Below are 20,371 nucleotides of genomic sequence, written 5' to 3'. Positions count from 1 at the left end.
GCAGTGACAAATTCACAACAAAGCTTTTTATTTTTCTGTGAGGAATGAAACTACCGTGGAGGTTGAAGGAATGAGAGAGGCGAGCGGGAGACCTAGTGAGTGAGGGGGGGGGGAGAGAGAGACCTGGTGCGATGAAAGGACATGTGGCCCGCTGTGACAAATGTCCGTCCACCCCCCCCCCGACTTATGATTCATCACGGTGTGGAGGCTGAGAGAGCGTCACGCGCAGCAGCTCCAGTTGGACTACTGCAGTTGTGGATAATACACACAAAAAAAAAAAAGTAGTGATATTTTTATTTTTTTCACATTTGCTGTTTTTATGTATTTGTTTACTCATTTGAGCCACATCCTCAAACATAGGACCATAACGACGCACAACACGATTGCAGTTCAACATCAGTCACTCTTAACCATGGAGCCCATGAGTCATTGTGGAGAAACGGGGTATTATCTTAATGCCTCTGTGGAATAAGAAGAGATGCTTACACCATTTGGAGTCACAGTTCTATTTCTCATTCCGACAGAGAAAGCAAAAACTGCTGAAGCGTACAGTTTGGTGGCTTACTGTTTATTGAATACCCTTTAATGGAGCACACTTCCATAACGCCGGACCAGCTGCAAATAATTAGGAGGCAGGGTGTGTCATTTTCTTTTGTTTATGCTTTCTCTGAACCCCCATTATGTTACATTAAAGCCAAACAACTTTTTCATCATAGATACTGAACACTCAAATGAATTGCATGGCGAGGAAAATGTGTCTCTTACCTATTTGACTTGTGTTCCATTAAGATGAAGAAATGTTTACTGGCGACCCCTCGACACTGGTTGTAAATATCAGTGTGTTCTAGTTTAATGTGAACATTTCCAGAGGTACAACAATCCAAATATTCAAAGGGCAAAAAGATTAAAAGGAACTGTAAAAGATATTAACATAAGAGACTCTTTTTCTCGGCTCCCCAATCCAGTTAATCATTTTGTGGCCCTTAAGATAAATCTTGTGACTCATTGTAAGGGTCCTTAGGGATGTGCATGTCCCTTTTAAAGATTTGTTTTGCATGCCCACACCCCACAAATTTGTATAAATAATAAGTGTTTATTATGAACTGATTAAAAAGGTAGTATCTTAGATTTAAATGTAGTTTCTCTGAATGGAATGCCTTCTCTGTTTTCTGCATCACAAAATGTTCCCTCTTGAAACGTCAGAAAATTATAGGGCATATTCAAGTTGCTCATTACTGTCTTTACTGTGTTTCTCTGCTACACTAAACACTTTTATAGTCAACCCATATAATACATGAAGGCTGCAGTGCAAAGGGGAATCATTTTAAGATACTTGTACTCTTCTTGAGCATTACTAACTAATTATTCCAATAGCTTTAATTAACAGCTATATATGTGGCTTTGATTTTGCGTACAAACCATTTGATCTTGGCCCTGCATATCCACACTGTGTATATGCACACTGGGTACACATTTACACAAGGTCACAGAAGTCCAGCTACTAATGAGAAAAATATCCTGCAGCAAAAATAACAGGAGGGAGAAAAAGGTTTATTAAAACCCAAGATTTAAAATGATATCTTGTGCTAATCAGATAAGTCTTTGGGCACTCAGAAAATGACTTTTCTGTCTTTGTCTGTTAGTATCTGTAGATTTTTCCTAAATTCAAATTGCATATTTGAAATATACATTTCAGAAAACTTGTTATAGAAAAGATATTTGTCTTAAGCAAGTATTTAACTGAGGAATGTCCATGGTTCTATCTATAAGGTGACATTTTTACCCTTTTCATCTGTAATGTCTTCAAAATGAATGGAATTGTACAAAACATATCTTTAGATGCCAGTTTCTCAAATTGGTTTTTTTTTCTCAAACATTGATTTTTTGGATGGCTGTTGACAGTATTTTCAGATTTATAAAGTCATAATAAGAGGTATTTGAAAATTCCCTCAGTAAAATCCTTTGACTTTAATATATGGACAAAATGAAACAAGAATTTTGAACCTGGATTAACCCAGTGTTCAGATTCTTGTTCAAGAGGTTTATGAAAATAACCACATATTTAATAAGATAAAGCCCCATCTGTGCATTTAAACATTACATTTTAGAAAACATCTAAAAAAAAAAGTGAAAGAAGTTTAATGGTGGTGTCTAGTATTTATTATTCACCCTATTTGCCTGTAGTGTCTCCTTTTGATTCATTTTGTAGTGTATACTACCGGTACTTTATTATGACTTTACATTTCATGATGTGTCAGTATCTGCTTGTTGCCTCCAACAAAAGCTGTTATGATGTGAACTATAATTGCACTAATAAAGAAGCAATACAATAGAATAAGGTGAAAACATATATTTTGCCACTTCACCATTGGTAAAACTGTCAGCCTGTGGAATATATAATAGTCCTGCAATAAAGAATAATGATGTGTCATTATAACAGCTGTCATACAAGACGGAATTCTCCCCGGCCATATCAATTTATAGTAATGATGGGAGCCTAATGACATGTGATGCCTACTCAAGATAATTTCCTGCTAGCTTCTGCACTCACCATCATCTGCAAAAAAAGGGGGGGGGGGGGAAGCCCATTGAGCCGGTACATTTTTCTCTCCATGCCCCCTCTTCTCGGTGAAAGGAGTTCAGGATGTGGCGCTGGGAAAAGCGCCGTTGGAGCTGTCCATTAAGTGGTGCTGAAATCCATTTCGGCACAGTGAAGCTTTTGAGGTTGCCTGGATCAGTATGTCGGGAGCTGTCCCTTTTTACCTGGTGCTGAAAAGTGTTCTAGTATGCTGGACTTTTGTGTTGGGAGGTGGTGTTTGGAGGCGAGCTATCATCCTGGGTGTAGCAGGAAGTGTTAGTCCTTGAAGGGGTGCCGAATCAGCCACTTGTCGTCTCCTCAAAGAGCATGTTAGATTTTTTTTGATTGCTTCGCCTTTATGGGTTTGGATATGTGCTGCATACTTAGTCTTTTCTCTGTTCCATTTATGAGATTGTTTTTCTTTTATTTGTCTTAATAGGCTTAAAGATTATTTCTAAAAGCTATTCACACTCAGCTCAGTTTTTTGAAGCGCATTATGCGCTGCATAACACGAAACACTGACTTAAAGCCATCCTGAACAAACCCCCATTTAATGCATGAAGCATCTGCTGTTGCCATGACTACGGTGCCTATTAAAACAGCACAAGTTGATGGCAACACCTGTTGAGAGTATGTCATTAGCATGTATTAGCTCAGGGAGAAAAATAGGATTGTGAAACTTCAACAACGGAATACAAAAGTGTACACAATTCCGGCTTTTCACTCCACAGACAGTACTTTGGTTGCAAATGTGCATTTTCTCATCGTTAAAGCAGAATTTTTAGCATGTATGTACCAAAAAGTATCACAGATGCATCTAAAAATGTAAAGTGAACTTACTCAAGATGTATTTAAAGACCTGATTGGCTTCTCTGTTTTTGGTGTTCACTCAGCAAAAACGGCAGAGTGTTCACAGAGAGCATGCTAAAAAGGATGAAAACTCATCCACCAGCACAGGAGTCATCGGAACGGTTGTGGAATCTGGCTCTGTTGACATTTCACGGCTGAGTGGTGTAAAGGCTGGTGAGTCACACCTGGCAAAAAGTGCAGTATGCCGGCATGGAGGGGAAACCGCATCCTGATGCATCCCCCGCTCCGTCAGGATGATGCGTCCGAGCTGTATTTATGTAAAGACCCCACATGGAGTATTCGCAGGGAGAGGGAGCAGGAGGAGGGATGGAAAAGCAATTACTTTTTTTCCCCCAATATCCCGGTGCTCACCATCATCTGTCAGACAAGCAGGAGTGGAAAAAAATTGAGGCACACAGTCCTACGACGCACCACCTGCTAGGAAGCGGAGTCTCGGAGTGTGAATCCCAGACCTTTTTGGTGTTGCTGTGTGTCAACGCCACAGTAATCACTTACCCAATCCTCCACCTCTCTCCGGGGTGATGTTGCTCTTATTTTGTGAGCAGGCGTCCTCCATCATACAGTATACGAGATTTGTCCGCATCAAAATTCACCTTCCAAGAAATAACACTGCAGCCCACACGGAAAAGGAAACCTCCCTTAAAGTATTTAATCAAAACAAGGCATGGGGGGGTTGCTCCAGCACTGGACAACTTTTGTTTTTGAAACATCCCATTACACTTGTTCCCCTGGCTCTTCTCTGCACTGGGGGGTGGGGGCTTGCTGCGTAGAAAGGTTTTGATATAGGAATTAATGCAACGCTGATGGATGGCTTTGGCCACGCGCAATGACAGAATATGTTCTGGGAGACTGGAGCTGGCTATAAATCGTAAATACTTTTTTTTATATTCCATTTTCTCCACAAATGGGTGTGTTGGGACACATTTTATGGATATGGATGTGGGTATGTGCATGCGTAAGCTTAAAAACCACATAGGGGGCCGTATTTGAAGCATGTGGGTGCAGACACTGAAAACAAAACAATATACTTGGTTGAAATAATTATATATTTAATTTGCCAAATTTACGTTATTTTAGCTTTTTAAGCCTTTTCTCAGAACACACTGCGCCGCTCCACTCTGTCTTCCTGTAACTTTGTTACTTCCTGGTATTTCAACACCAAAAACACATAATGTGAGCGATCCCTCATGAACCAAGTGGTGTTGACGGAGATTTTAATGCTTTCGGTCTCCAAATATCTCAATTAAAAAGCTGTGCAGAGCTCTCGAGGATACAACTGTTTGCTTCGGAGAAACTAAGAGCTTTGGACAGACTTTTCTTTGGTTTGTGCTTTAAATTAAATTAAGGAAAGAAAAACTGAAATTGGCCACCATTTATTTTAGTGGCTGTGCAGCACTTCCCTTTTTTTTAACTCATCCTCTAAATATGGACGATCAGAGGAGTATCGTTTCACTTTTCAGAACTTCCTCTTGATTGACTTTTGTATTCCTGTCCATTTTCTTTGTCTTCTCTATAAAAAGAATGCACATGTTAATAAGTATCCCAAGACCTTTTCTGAGTCACTCAGTCCACCTCTAGGCTGCATTGAAAGCAATCTGAATATTAATGACGGACGCAAAATTGGCAGGGTTAATTGGAGATGCCTCTTCGAAGATAGCAATTATTTTTATGTATCTGTAATCATCACCCAGAAGCCATGATTTGGTTTCACGTAGTTACAGACCTATTATCAGTGCCAAAATAATGCGTCCCTTGTATTGTGTTTTTCAGATTATGGCTTGTATTGATTAGGTTGAACTTTAAATTGGGCAAAAGGCGCTTCCGGGCAAGTTCATTAAATCAGCTGCTAGCTTAGCGTTAGCAGTGAAATGATAAGGCAGGAGTGAGTGGATTGCTCTGGTTGGAACAAACAGTCAGTTAATTCCTGACTTTCCAGGAATGTGTATTTAAACAGAGTCCCCCCTCAGGAGCATTCATCACTGCCGTCTCTTGTCCATTCGTCAACATCAGAGACATGAGGTTTGTAGACTCGCCCCGTAACACGGCCACGATGAGGTGCTCATTGTGTTCTCGGCTGCCGCGGTCGGACCACAGAGCATCCGTCATCAGCCAAACGGGCTTTGGCCGGGAGTGGCCGCCGTTCGTTTGGAGCTGATTGATAGGCTGTTGAGAAGTCGTTTTGGTTTCATACATCACCGGTGTTGACGGTAAACACAGGCTGAGTTGTTGGAGAAGGCCGCTAATGTGGTTTTGAGCCACAAGTGGATGTCGGTGTGAACGGTAGGTGGGCCGTCATTCTTTTTCATACATCAAAAATGATAAATCAGCCATTAAGGTTTGGGGGCTTTTTTTCCACAAGTATTTAAAAATATATATATTCTTTAAACTAAACAACTTCACATTTTTCAGAATCAGAGAAGTCAATTTCTTCAAAAATAGTTCCCATACTCTAACCATCATTTCCAGATCCATTGTCAATACAAACGTTTGCAAAATACGAGATAAAGACCCCAGGTTGGTCAGTTAACAAACTTTATTACAGACATTTATATTTCTCACAAGATGAGGCGACCATGAGATTGACTTTTGAGTTTTATTTGTGAAATGTCTCAACAGTTTCTGGATGGATTGCCATCTAAATTTGGTCTGCACAGCTGAGGTTCAGGAGAAAGAACAGGTCGTCCCTTAATCATAAGGTTGGCAGTCTGATCCCCGGCTCCTCTTGTCCTCTGGCATAATTAGTCCTTGAGCACTACGTGATCTCATTTCTACTCTTCGTATTTTACCGCTTGGGCATAAATTACACTGGGATCTGCGAAGTATTTGGTAACCTAGAAGGTTTGCGTGTGGTTAACGTAGTGAAATGGTGGTGCCAAACTGCTTGGTTAGTGTTGGAGAACTTAAACGGTTTGGCTTAAAACAGGTGATGTCATGTAAGCTATGGACATTACGTATACATCTGTTGCTTTGAATCTAATAATGATGCAGATGAGTTTATCAAATACTTGTCTTAAGTGCCAATTAGAAAATGTTAGCATGCTTACATTCTAAATATGATGGTAAATGCAGTTAGCATAAGCCTGCTAAACATCAGCTCTTTAACTCTGAGAGGATGTTAGCATGCTGCTTTTAGCATTTAGCTCAAAGCACCACAGAGCTACTAGCATGCACTGACATTCTTGATTTTGTTGAATGAGTAGGTGTGGAAAACACATGTGTTGCTACAATTCAGCTCCATAACTAAAGCAGAAAAACAAACTAACTATGCCTGTGCCTATTTACAACTTTTACTTCGGGGATTGTGATGAAAATGGTTCATTCAAATGCAAATACGTCAACAGCATAACTGAAACGCGACAGTGACAGTAAATTACAATAGAAAATAACACAATGATATCTCATTCAAGGCAGGATTTGATCCTTTGAAGATGCCTTTTTGAAGGACGAGCCCTTTTCTGCACATCACATGAAGCAACGCTGCAGACATTCATTCGGGATCTTCCAGGGTAATTGACTTTACCGAGCTGCCACCTTATTTTAATTAACAGTGCAGCACGTTGGGTCACACACCTGCAATATAAAAAGTCAAACTGGAGACTAAGGTATTAATTAACATTAAGTACATCTCAGAGAAAACCAAAGGAAGTCATTTCCTCCCAGTGTTTAATAGGGATTGTACAACACTTTTTGTAGATGTAATTAAATGAACAAGCCCATGAAAACGTCTGGTTCTTATGGTGAAATGTAGACTAAAGGAGAGGTTTTTTTATTTTTACCACTGCTGCAGTAAACTGAATATGCTAATTATATTTCAGTCTCAAAGATTTAGTTCAAATCTGAACTTTATTAAGAGCAGTTCCACTTTATTGCAACTTCTTCTCCGACACCATCATGACTTTTTACAGCCACTGATGTCTTAAACATCATTTCAAAACATTCCCACTATTGACTCAGTGTTATTACTACTGCTGCAGCAGTAAAATTGAATCATATTATATTACATTCAAGCCGCTAAGTGTTCCTGTAACATTACTAACGTGTCAATGCAGCAGCACATTCCAGTTTCATTCCTAATTACAGTAAGAAATGTACATAACACATCATTTCATCCATCCAAAATGTAGCAGGAATACAAGCAAAAAAGAAAAAGACTTGCTGCATTCATTTCTACTTTTACCAGTCTACCAGCTGCTTTACCACAACATTGTCTCTGTGAAATGAAGGGACCTCATTTAATGAGACGGAGCTTTTTTTATATTGTCGTGAATGTGAATACACTATGAGAATCATAAATATGTGAGGCTGTGATTGGAATAATGTTAGAATGTCCTTCTGGTTGCATATGAATATTTAATGAGCTTATATTTCCTCATGACTTTAGCATTAAAGTTTCAGTGTTTCATTTCAGTGTGCATTTTTAATTGATAATCCACTCACTCTGCAACACGTAACACCCCCCCACCCTGCAACACATGCATGTGTGTGTGTGTGTGTGTGTGTGTGTGTGTGTGTGTGTGTGTGTGTGTGTGTGTGTGTGGTGGTGCTCACGCAGAGTCCCGCATCAAGCGTTTAAAGAAGAGATGCGCGGCTCTCTCTCTCTCTCCATCTCTCTCTCTCTCCATCTCTCTCTCTCTCTCCTCACGCAGAGTCTCTCTCTCTCTCTCTCTCCTCTCTCTCTCTCTCTCTCCATCTCTCTCTCTCTCTCTCTCCTCTCTTCTCTTTCCTCCTCTTTCTCTTTTCGCCTCCACTGAGAATCTTTTTTTTTTTTTTTTTTTTTTCTTTTCCCCTCATCTCGAGCAGCGAGTCCATCCTTCCCACCGCCACTTGTTATTTCACACCTTGGCCGCTGTAAACGCAGCCTGTGGCCGCTTCTCTGAATCCAGCTTCTCTGACGCACCGGCTGTATCTCCATCTGTATTTTGCAGTTTCTTCTTCTTCTTTTCTTTTTTCTTTTTTTATTCCCCCTATCTCTCTCTCTCTCTCTCTCTCTCTCTCTCTCTGTCTCTCGCTTCTCCTGCCGGGGGAAATTTACAATTTCCTCCCAGCTGTAGGGAATCATGACCACGGCGAAGGAAGGCAATGCACCGCCGAAAACGGCTCACCAGCAGGAACAGGTACCGACGAGCTCTCCTCTCTCCTCTCTCCTCTCTCCATCCTCTCTCCTCTCTCTCTCCTCTCTCCATCCTCTTGTCCTCGCATATTAACATGTCTCCTGCTTTGGTTGACCAACACTGAGCAGTATTTGCATGCAGATGTGCATATACTTTTCTTTTTCTGACCACTTGTACCATCATGTGTTAGAACAGAATCATTTGGTACCCTCCGCTCGTTTGCTCTCGGAGTCTGTTGGAAGTGATAGCCGGCATAGTGCAGTCTGGAGGATTATTCATTTTTTTCTTTTACAGTTTCGTGCTCGCTTGTGATCATCATCATCATCATCATCATCATCATTATTATTATTATGATGCAGCAGGGATCATTATTCTGTGACTTTACGCGCGACAGAAAACGAGCAGTTTTGTGTGTGCGCCATTCACCTTGCGGTAGGACGCGCAAATCAGCTCAATTAGACCAACTTGAATCAGATTGTGCATTATGTTAAAAAAAAAATCTGCTCATATCAACAGTTTAAATCTCATTTAAATCACCATGTCGTTTTTTCTTCTGCATTGCCTGTGAAGCGTCTGACCTCTTCAGAAAAAAAAAAGCTCAACTGTGTCTCCGGTGTGGAGGCTGGAAACACTGTTGCATGTCAGGGTGGTGCAGGGTGGCTCTGCTCTGTTTTTCTTTTTGCAACCTCCATCAGTCAGTCAGTCAGTCAGTGATGATGGAGCATCCCTCCACCCGACAACCTCACAGGCTTGCCCTTATTCACGGAGGACACTATGGAGTTTTTATCTTTCGATGTCGATGTATTTTATGAGCCAAAGAATAAACAAACAGCAGTTGTTTTGTTTTTTTATTGTGCTCTGTTAATGTCACGCTTGACAAATAATGCACCTCATCCTGCAGCACGGAGCCATTGAATTTGAACAATAATGCAAATTTGTGCTGGCTGACACCTTTTAAAATGGTTCCCTTAGGCACTGGGAAGTTTATGGACTAGAAGAAAGATACATTTTACTTTTCCAACTTTTGTTAATGGCACATTTCCCTATAATGTATATCAAATATAGCACCTGCAACAACATACCCAAGCACTCTGTTTTAACAGCATCACCGCGAGGGAAAATGCTCTGCTCTGTTTGTTTTCATTTTTCATATTATACAATGTCATTGTTTATTGAAAAGTACAAAAAGAACTCTACATTTGGCCAATATCACGTTTTACCTTGATACCATCTCTTTTTCAGACCTTGAACATAACCAGACGACACCTTGAAAGTCATTTGTATCTGTGAATTTGCGAGCTTGATAACTACCGTTATTATGTTGTTACACATTGAGTCTGCTGTCAATTTTGTCAATTCCCTTGTTTGGAATCGGTCTATCAACACAAACTGTAACTTTAGACGGCATCTGTCAGCCTCACACCTGTGCTCTGCACATGTCTAAAAATGACAGAGAAGGTGAGAGGGACACTCGGCTCTATCCTGCCAAGCAGACAATTTCTACCTGCTGAGATTTCGCTGCAGACTGTCAGTCACTCATTCAGAGGCAGCGAAAGGTCTGCCAGCCCTGCCCTGCATATTTTGCACAGCTATGAATGCAAAACATCTGCATAAGCAGCTGATGATTGACCCGTTTTATGTCTCAACATTCTGAGGCATTAGTATTCAAGTCCTCCAGCCTTTTTTCCGTCCCAATCTTGAGAAAACTGATGGCTCTTGACCACCTTGAGGGAATTCTTCTTCAAATTTGGCAAAACATCCACTTGAACTCAAGGATGAACTGATTAGAATTTGAAGGTCAAAGGTCATGGTCACTGTGACATCAGAAAACACATTTGTGGCCTCAATAATTGATATGCTTACTATCACAATTAGCACAACTGCAAAGCCACTTTGATATCTGATGTTGACCTATCATGGTTATTCTCTTATTAAATAACTGAAAGTTATATGGAAAAACCCTAGATCATTTTTCATGTATGTTTTATTCATTTATAATATTTATATATTCTTTCCAAATTCACTTCCAATGTCAGAATATTCTTAAGAATTACAAATTTAATGATTTGCTTGACAATTGATTTGTATAATAATTAATGAACAATTTATGTTCAATAGGTTGATCGAGAAATACTGTCAGCACAAGACTGGAAGAGAAAATATTGGAAATAATCCTTTTTCAAAATGACTGACGTAGAGACTTGTCTCAGATTAGAGACCCTGCAGAAACACCAGTAAATAGTAAATGGGCGCTGTCAAGGGATTTTCTTGAGGCGTGAAGCTCCAGCAATGTGAAAAATTGCTTCGAGCATATCAGGTTGTAAAATCGCCCATGTAACATAGACATGCATGCATGCAAGCAGGCAGAAACACTAAACAACTGCCGTGCACAGACATACACACACAAACATGCTCAGCCTCTGTGATTACGTGAGGTCCCTTTGCGGCCTCCTGATTGATGGTCTGCTGGCCGGGCTTATAGTCCAGGGACAGAGGACGGAGATAGAGGGCAGCTCACCAGAGATAGCAACAGCTCCACAGTAATCAGCTCGCCACAGCACACAGAGAGAGAGATACACCACTAGCACTCATTACTGCCACAGGGTGGAGGTACTCAAGGTGTGAAAGGTTGAGTTAGGGAAGGGTGGAGTAATGCACTTGTCAGAGGCAAGACAATTTGGGCTAAATTAAAGCTAAAGTAGCACATTTTTTTGACTAGTTACATCGATTTGGAAGGTGTAAATTTGGAGTATTTGCTCAGATTATATTCCGGTGCTTGAAATCGACCAAAAAAATACGACAAACAAATATAGCAATGAGAAAATGTTGAGTCCAGGGAAAAAGCATGCTCAAAACCCTGCTGGCTCTGTAAACATATATGTGCCGTGAGTGATTTTAATTGTGATTTTTCACGAGTTTAGATTTCTCAGTTACTTCCCCCAGTCAGTTGGAGCTTTAAAGATGGAAAACAGCACCCAACATTTAATAGGGGAAGCAGTCACAGCTTTTTTTCACATTCTGTGTGACTCAAGAACTTGGGAAGCAGTGGCGGGTAATGCATGCTAAAGGGGGGAGACTTGGGTACTGTGAGACCCGAACTGAAAAGCAAAGTCTGCCCTGTTAAACTTGATTTGGTATCATCTTATAGTAGCAGGGCAGTAAGGGGGTACTTTTGGAGAGAGATTCAGAGCCAGAACCTCAGATCAGGACAGCAGCTTGAGAAACAGCTGTGCCGAGCAGCCTGCAGGAGTTCCTGAAGAGAATAGGCACCCAAGGGCCAAAGAAGGAAATGAATCACAAATGAGCTATAGCATGGGTACGATGGTTAGTCTTACTCACTTTCTATCTTCTTGTTGCTTCCAAATCACATTATTTTGCAACACATTTTGATACATGAATATGAACAAACGCACATTGAATTATTTTATCTTAGTTTTGTTAGGTAAGTTCTGTACTTTACCAACGGCAGATAACTAAGAATCATAGTCATTTAAAGTGGTCCTATTATGCTTTTCCACTTTTCCCCTCTTCTTTAGTGTGTTATATATATTTTTGTACATGTAAAAGGTCGTGTAAAACCTGAAGTCCATGCCTAAAAGGAGTTACCCTCCCCCCCAGAAGCTCCTGAGCTGCCTGGAACTGCTCCATTGAATTCTCTCCTTCACTTATGTAACTTTATGAGGTCACAATGTAACTTTATGAGGTCACAATGTTACAGAAGTGACATAAAACTCCTTTCGGCTAGTTTGGCCATCAAACAACAAAAGAGAGACGGAGCTGGAGCTCTGGAGGAAGAGTTTTTTGAAATGTGAAACTTTGACCAATCACAACAGAGCGGGCTAGCTGACCAATCATAGCAGACTTTGCTTTCTGGAGGGAGGCGCAAGTGCTACAATGGAGCATTTTAGAGAGAGGGTGAGAAGAGTTGCTGCAGGACAGCCAGAATGAGAAAAACAAGGAGGATTATGAGCATTAACGCATGTAAACATGTTGTAACTGTAACGTGAGATAAAAATATGCACACGGAAAATAGCATAATAGGGCCTGTTTAACGTAAAGAAAAACTCTTATTTTAACCCAAATCATGATTTTATCCTAAACCAAACAAAATGGTTTTGTTGCCTCAACCTAACAACATAGTTTTGTTAAAAAAGTTTATTTTGAAAAGAGACTGCATGCACTAAATGCAAAACGATTGTCAATATTTGACAAGTTGGGAGGGAGAATGTGATGAAATATGCCTATTAGACTCTTCGTCGTCAGGTGATTGGAGATATCTTGCATCATTATATGCATCAGGAAAGGCACATGGCTGTTAACATCCCCAGCAGGCCAACAGTGGAGTTTAAAGTGACAAGGACTACAGCATAGTGGAAGTTGCTCTTATAAGTTCAGGAGAAGGGTATAAAAAAAGAATTCCAACTCCCAAAAAGTGCAGAAGCATATTTGTTAATACCCTATGTTTTATATTCTTGAGTTTGTTCCATGGTACTTAAGACCTAACCTTGATTTGCCCCACGTCCTGAATCTAGTAAGTAAGTACTTCTATCTTGTCAAATATTGATAAAATGTTGTTTATTTGAAATGGAGCCTGTCAGCTATCGGCTGATAAATTCAAGCATAAAATGTGAAGACGCTCACTTGAATGTCAAAATATTGACAAGAAGGGAAAAGCCAGACGGGAAAATCTTCCTTTTAAGATGCCGGAGGGCTTAAATATTGTAGAACTGATGAGATATGACTTTAACATTTTGTTGTTTTCATTAAAAAAAACAAGTGTGGTTTTTAATCAGCCGTGTTTAGTTTCACCCACCTCGCTGTGGAAGAGCTGCTGCCTCAGTGGCCTGCTGATGAATAGCTCAAGTGATAAGTGCTTAAACAGATGTTAATTAAAGAAGCGACTTGCACACAAGACACAGTGGGAGGACAAAGAATCATCTGCGAGGCACCTGCTCGGGCTTTAGGGCTTTTGCATGAACTTGCCTGCAGTATGTGCAATATATCTGTTGATCCAGTGGTGCCAATGTTCATCAGCTTGTGTAATGTCATCAACGTTGATGCACAAGCCAGTTTATTTGTAATTTGATAAGTGCTCTATTGTGAAACTGCCCGAGACATGTTGCCAAACCATGTTTCAAGGTCACCTGTCGGTCAGCCAGGAAGGCCCATAACGGGATGGTCAGAGTAGAAGCTAATTTTTGTAGCATGTGCAAAGGCCCTGTCAATGGAATGGCCATGATTAGTAGATTCATACGTAGGGACAAAGTTTAGTAAATAGCAAGCACCCCTGTGGTACCGGTCCGCATGTCCTTGAAGATTTCAATGTTCAAGGACAAATGGGAGAAATTCCGATCAAATTGTTTCCGTGTTCATTGAGTTTAAAAACAATTGATAGGCAGGCTGTGTTAAAAAATGATGCGGTGGCTTCAGACTTATACAGATTTTGTCTATAAAAAAGGTAATATGGTTAACAGAAATCCTGCAAGTGTTCAATTTCAGTGAACTTCGATAATTAATTTGTGTAGAACATATTGCACTGACAGGACGGTGGAAGCTAAGGTAGCTTATAAGCTTTGGTAAACCTTCCCACTTTTATTTAACTTCCTCCATAAAACCAGAATGGTTTAGCTTGTTAGCGGTTTTGCTGACCAGGCACAGTCGTTTACCATCCAGCAATGCGAGTTGAGACCAAGCTTTACGAAGAGTCTGAACCACCACCTTCTCCTTCAGTGAAAAACAAGAGTGTAAGCAAAATGCTGAAAATGTTAGTGCAAAAATAGAAACTTTACCCAACTCCCAAGAGGCAGTTTTTCATATGTTTGAGGTTTTATAGAGCTCATCTCTGCATAATTTGTATTTCCGGTTCTCCTGCAAGGTTCTATATACTCTGCTTTCTACTCAGATTGACATACTATAATATAACTTTCCTTTTTGGAATGCACAGATCTGATTTGACACCTTATCTATCAGACATGTATATTTGAAGCTTTCTTTACTTGCGCAGAGATTAAACGCCATCCGCCTTTATCACGTACACTTAAGCTCTTTTTTTTTTTCTTTTCCTTCTCACTGTGTAACGCCATTGCAGCATATTCTCTTCTTAATGAGAGAGATAAGCAGCGAGGCCAAAATAGGTTTGGAAAAAGCAAAGAGTGACGAGATGATTCACTTATGGAATGCAAATAGATAATGGGTCAATTCCTCCTGTTTGCAGAGTGCCCTTGGCTGATAAGAGGGAACGGCAGATGGATTTAATGCGGAAATTGAACGCCCTGAATGTTTGTGCCATAGTTCATCTTAAGGGCAATTATGAACAATGGAGCCGTGGTGTTAGGGGGTCTGAAGTGGAGATTAGAGGCGAGATTGCCAGGCAGCAACCACGGCGATTCATCATGATTGTTGTTATGATTTAAATGTTCTTTGGCGAAATTACTTATAACATGAGAAAGGAGGGGGGGGGGTTAATACGGCAATAAATATTCAGTGTTTGGAGCAACGGTCAAACTAAAATGTCATGAGATTCCTCCATCTCGCTAATGGACATCAGGTGTGTGTGTGTGTGTCGGTTTTTGTGTGTCTGAGTCTGAGTGAACACAGCTCAGGAGGGGTTTCCAAACAGTGTGTAAAAAAAGGCCTCATTTAGGGAAAAGGTCAGCATTTTTCCCGTCAGGTGTCTTCCTTTGTTTATTGTAATTGTGTCCCACAGCTGTGAGAATCTGCACAGCATATGCATATAGATCCCGTTAAACTCTGCTCAGCTTTTTCTATATCATCCTGAGTGGTCATATTTCCATAAATGAAGTGTCGACGAGAATTCAAAAAGCTTTCTTTTCCTCTCGACATTGTTTTTAGGTGAATAGCAACGTTTCAGAAGGCGGTAAAAAAAGACTAAGGCATTGGAAGTACGTCATTTCAGAACATATATTTATACGTATGCATTTTAGACAAACTTCAAAAGGATTTTGGACCAGTCTTCACTTTATTTTATTATTTGTATTATTTGCATACACATCTCCCCCTTCAATTGTTGCAAGTGCATTTTGTATACTGAGCGAAAAATACTCAGTGCGATTAATCATGCTTCAGACTGTCAGGAGAGTGTCGGCCTGTATCTGTGTCTACGCGCCTTATAAAGCGTGCTGTAAGCGTGTGTAAGCTAATATGTCTTTGTGCTCTTTTGTCGTTTGCGCGTGTTTATCTGCGCCTCGCCTCGGTCCTGTTCGAGCTGTGTTTTCCGGCCTTATCGACCTGCTGTAATTAGGAGCCCAGAGCTGCGGAGCAGGAAGGGCGATCAGGAATCCGCCATGTTCCGCCGAACCCCTCTAATTGAAACGCTGAGCTTTGCCAGGTTCGACGCCCCCCCCTCGGGTCCCCTCTGTCTCCTCGGCGCCACCTCCGCGTCGGTGACAAACATCCAGAAGCGCGAGCGTGAGTCACGAACGATAAGCAGGTAATTGCCTGTAGGCTCAGATGCGAATTAGGAGAAGCTGGTTTCTCCGGCTCCATTGGACATGCTGCTCGGGGGTTGTTTGTGCCAGTGTCGGGGGGGGGTGACAGCTCAAAGTGATACACAGAGCTGAGGTGAGCTCAGAATGTCATTAACTTTGTCTTATTTACGCTCCGGTTTCAGACTTTGCCTTTAACGTCTGGCGTCGGTTGTTAAAAGCCTCATTTTCGTCGCGCTTTGTCTTCTCCTTGAAAATAAAAAACGAACAACAAGTTCCTCCCCATTTCCTTTTGCTGATGCGAATAGCTCGATGAGGCAGCACATAGAGCCACTCAGTAGCCTGCAGGAGGCTAAAGGCTGTGTCCAAATCTTGGCATCTGGCTTCTCCGCCTGGCACAAGCATAAAGGAATGAGATATTTAGCTTTTTTTCAAAGCCTCGCCCAGTCTTACAACCAGTGTTCCCGCTGACATTTATCGCCTCGAACCTTTAGTGTTATTGTTATGGCTGCAATAATTCTCGCACGGCACGGAATACTGACGGCACTCCAAATTGACCAACTCGAGGATTTTAATGTGACAGCTCATCACATTAAGGTGATGGGAGCGTGAAAGTAGGCGTTCGCTGCAATATCGTCTTTCTCTACTTGAGAAGCATGTCGTCCCTGTCATCCGTCTGGCAGTCATGTCGTCAGCTCAGTCCTGGTTGGCCTATCCGCTGGCACGCAAACCCTGCTCCCACTTTCCTCCAGCTATGAAAAAATAAGTCTGGGTGGAAGGGAATTGGTCAGAGGCGACAATGTCAGCCCCCTGCTGATTTTCCACGCTCAAAGTATTGGCAGCCATTACATGCCTCCTCAGTGGTGTTTAGTGGCCATGCCTGAAATAGTGGCTTTCATCATGATATTTGCTGGGCACACTCCAAACGCCCCGACGGCAGCCTAGTTTCTATGGAGATGCTGTGACTCAGTGCACAGCTCTGTACAAAAGCAACACTCACACAGATTAAGACAGACACAATGAGTGAGGGGGAAGTCATATTAATTCATTAATTTTGTCACCATCTTGTTTATGCCTTTCCATTTTGTTGACTGGGGACTGGAATTGAATCAAATGCTCTGCTAATATGAGAGCACGCAGGCATAATTTCAGAGGGCTCCGGCAAATGAGCGTCCGACTTTGTTCGAACGTCAAACGCCACGGGAAGTTTGATTGGGGCTTTTGATTTGGTGATTGTTCTGCTGGAAATGTGGCACATCGGCACTTTGATGGGATTGGCATTCCACGCAGGATGCTAATTACTACAGAGGTCGTCCCCATGCACATTTTTAAAGTGTTTTCATTATCTATTCATTCTCTGGAAATGCTGCCATTATCAAACTGAAGGAATGTGCATAGTGACAAATCGGCTACAAAATAGACACTTATCCATAAAGTTTGATTGTTTGATAGTGACAAATATTCAACAAAACATTGCCCACTTAAACAGGCCCTATTATGCTATTTTCCGGGTGCATATTTTTATCTCAAGTTACAGTTACAACATGTTTACATGCGTTAATGCTCATAATCCTCCTTGTTTTTCTCATCCTGGCTGTCCTGCAGCACCTCTTCTCACCCTCTCTCTGAAACGCTCCGTTGTAGCGCTTGCTCCTCCCTCCAGAAAGCAAAGTCTGCCCTGATTGGTCAGCTAGCCCGCTCTGTTGTGATTGATCACCGTTTCACATTTCAAAAAACATATCCTCCAGAGCTTCAGCTCCATCTCTCTCTTTTGCTGTTTGAGGGCCAAACTAGCCGGACGGAGTTTTACGTCACTTCCGTAACATTGTGACCTCGTAAAGTTACGGAAGTGAAGGAGAGAATTCAATCGAGCCGTTTCAGGAGCTTCTGAGGGGGAGGGTAACTCATTTTAGGCGTGGACCTCAGGTTTTACACTCTACGGACCTTTTACATGTACAAAAATATATATAACACACTAAATGAGAGGGAAAAAGTGGAAAAGCATAATAGGGCCACTTTAAGTAATCAACCTTGCAAAATGTATCATTAATTTGCATATTACGAACAAGCAGAGATATTATAAGATTCCAAGTGCCTTTTACGCGGCGTGATTTGAATCTTCCTCCTTTACCATTGTTGGATAATAGAAGTCCACACAGTCCCTGGGTTTGCTCTCTGAGGTTTATTATCTCATTCCAGTGATCCTCAGGGTGCTGTCCATTGCCACTGAATTATAAGCTCTACCTGCTTATATCAGTGAAATACAGGTTCCACCTCATTCAGTAATTTGCTATCTTTTCAGAAAAGAATAAGAACAAAAAACCATACCCCTGGGTGTAACCTTAAATGAGTATTTTTAGTGACTTTTTTTTATTTAACACACATTTGTTATCAGCTGCACTGACCCCTAAATTAACAGTGATTGTTATACCTGAGTGATTCCACTATGACTAGAGAACATTTGCTTCTTAAAGTTATTGGCTTCCTAGACCTCAGGGTGCTCATTTAGAAACCTTTTATATTCAATATCCATGTTAAAGATTGTATTATTTCATGTATAATTACATTACATTACAGTCATTTAGCAGACGCTTTTATCCAAAGCGACTTACAATCAGTAGTATATTACATATCATTCACCCATTCACACACTGATGACAGGCTACCATGCAAGGTGCCACCATCAGACTCTAACTAACATTCATGCAACATCCAGTCCACACCGATGGCAAGCCTTCGGGAGCAACTTGGGGTTAAGTGTCTTGCCCAAGGACACATCGACTGCCGAAGCCGGGTATCGAACCACCGATCCTCTGATTGGAGAACTACCTTGCTCTCCACTACGCCACAGCCACCCCATAATGTTGAAATATTGTATGAAGCTATAATTTGAAAAGGATAGGGATGTTTTGAAACCAATTTTTTGCTTCCTGATAAGACGCCAATACTTGAACTTGTGTATCTGCTGATACTGAGTTCTGATCAGATATCAGTTTATACAAATCACTTTGTATGGATGTGATATGTTTGATATCACTGATGTCCTGGCTCCGGTTAAACCCTTTGTAAAACTTGAACAACTACAGGCAAGGAATGAATGTTGTAGAGTTTAGTTTGTAATCTGCTTGTAATGTGCTGACATTTTACTAGCTCTGGTTAACATTACATTAGTCTGCCAACAGAGGTGAAAAAGAAGCGAGGTGATGATGGAAGTAGCTAACGAGTGAGCCATCTCTCTTCATTCTCATCTCTGTTGCATGTGTGCAGTACAGATTGGGCGGGATCTACAATTTGGGTTGGAAGTGACACGTGTTGTTGTTCTTGTCTCGTGTAAATGGGCTGATAATTGATAAGATAACGTGATTTTAGTTCGATGCATAGGCTTGCATAGTTGCCGATACCCAAAACAGCATTTCTAAAACTTTCTGATGGTATCGGTATTCGAGCAACTCTAGAAAAAGGAACTAGAATGTTGAATTAGCAAATAACATACACGGTAGCCTATGCTAAACACAGCTAAAAACAAAGCTCTTCTTCCTCTTTCACAAACGGGCATGCACATGAACAGTTTCTATGAGGAGTGCTGTGTCGTTACACAAGTATAGGAGGAAGTAAAAACACATGAAGATCGATTTGATCAGATGTGGGTAAAGGTTCTGAGGCGTCTACCCGATGGAAGCTCACAGATTTAAAGACTCATTCGAACTCTCCAGTTCGGTATCTAATGCCCTAATGTGAAAGGGTCTTCAGTCTCAAACATCAGATTCAGACCCAACAAACGGAACCAGATGTAGGAGGTTCTTGTCAAAGCCAAACTGGCTAGTGACCTTTCTATGACTTTCTGAAAAAAATTAACTGAACATATGTGCTGCAAAATGCAAGGAAAAAAGATACAAATTAAAGCATGACACAAATGTGGGACGACTGGAACAACAAGAACAAATAAAGTATAGTCTCTTACTATAGACCTTATTCATCGCTGGTCTTCTTCCTTGTATTGTTGTTTTGTGGTGCTGAATTGGCAGCTCCCATTAAGTTTTGCTTTCATATGTGGGTTTCTGTCTCTGTGGATGTTTGTCTCTGTCCCTCTTTGACCTTCTTGTCTCTGTCTTTCATTGTACGTGTGAACAAGGTGTCTGTTTCTGTCCAATGATCTCTCCTGCTGACTGACTCATTCCTTGTCCATGGTGGTTAACACGGATCACATAGCTTCACTCAATCTACCACCTGTTGCTTCTTGCTTTTGGTGTTTGTGGTCTATCACAGTCTACATGGCAGTGGAACACTGCTCCTCTGCCTGTTTTCAAGATACTGTTTAAGGTTGGCTTTGGTTAAACTTTATTTAAAGTTTATTTCAATTTAAGCTT

General features: G+C 41.1%; 1 protein-coding gene across 1 annotated transcript in view; it reads left to right on the top strand.

Moving 5' to 3' along the window:
* LOC129110680 (dipeptidyl aminopeptidase-like protein 6) overlaps positions 1 to 20,371 on the top strand; it is a 134,889-nt gene that overhangs the window by 38,079 nt on the left and 76,439 nt on the right. The window lies entirely within an intron of this gene.

This window comes from Anoplopoma fimbria, chromosome 21 (assembly GCF_027596085.1).
Source record: "Anoplopoma fimbria isolate UVic2021 breed Golden Eagle Sablefish chromosome 21, Afim_UVic_2022, whole genome shotgun sequence".
Taxonomy (NCBI): domain Eukaryota; kingdom Metazoa; phylum Chordata; class Actinopteri; order Perciformes; family Anoplopomatidae; genus Anoplopoma; species Anoplopoma fimbria.
The sequence above is the reverse complement of the archived record's forward strand: the minus strand, read 5'-3'. Positions and strand labels throughout refer to the sequence as shown.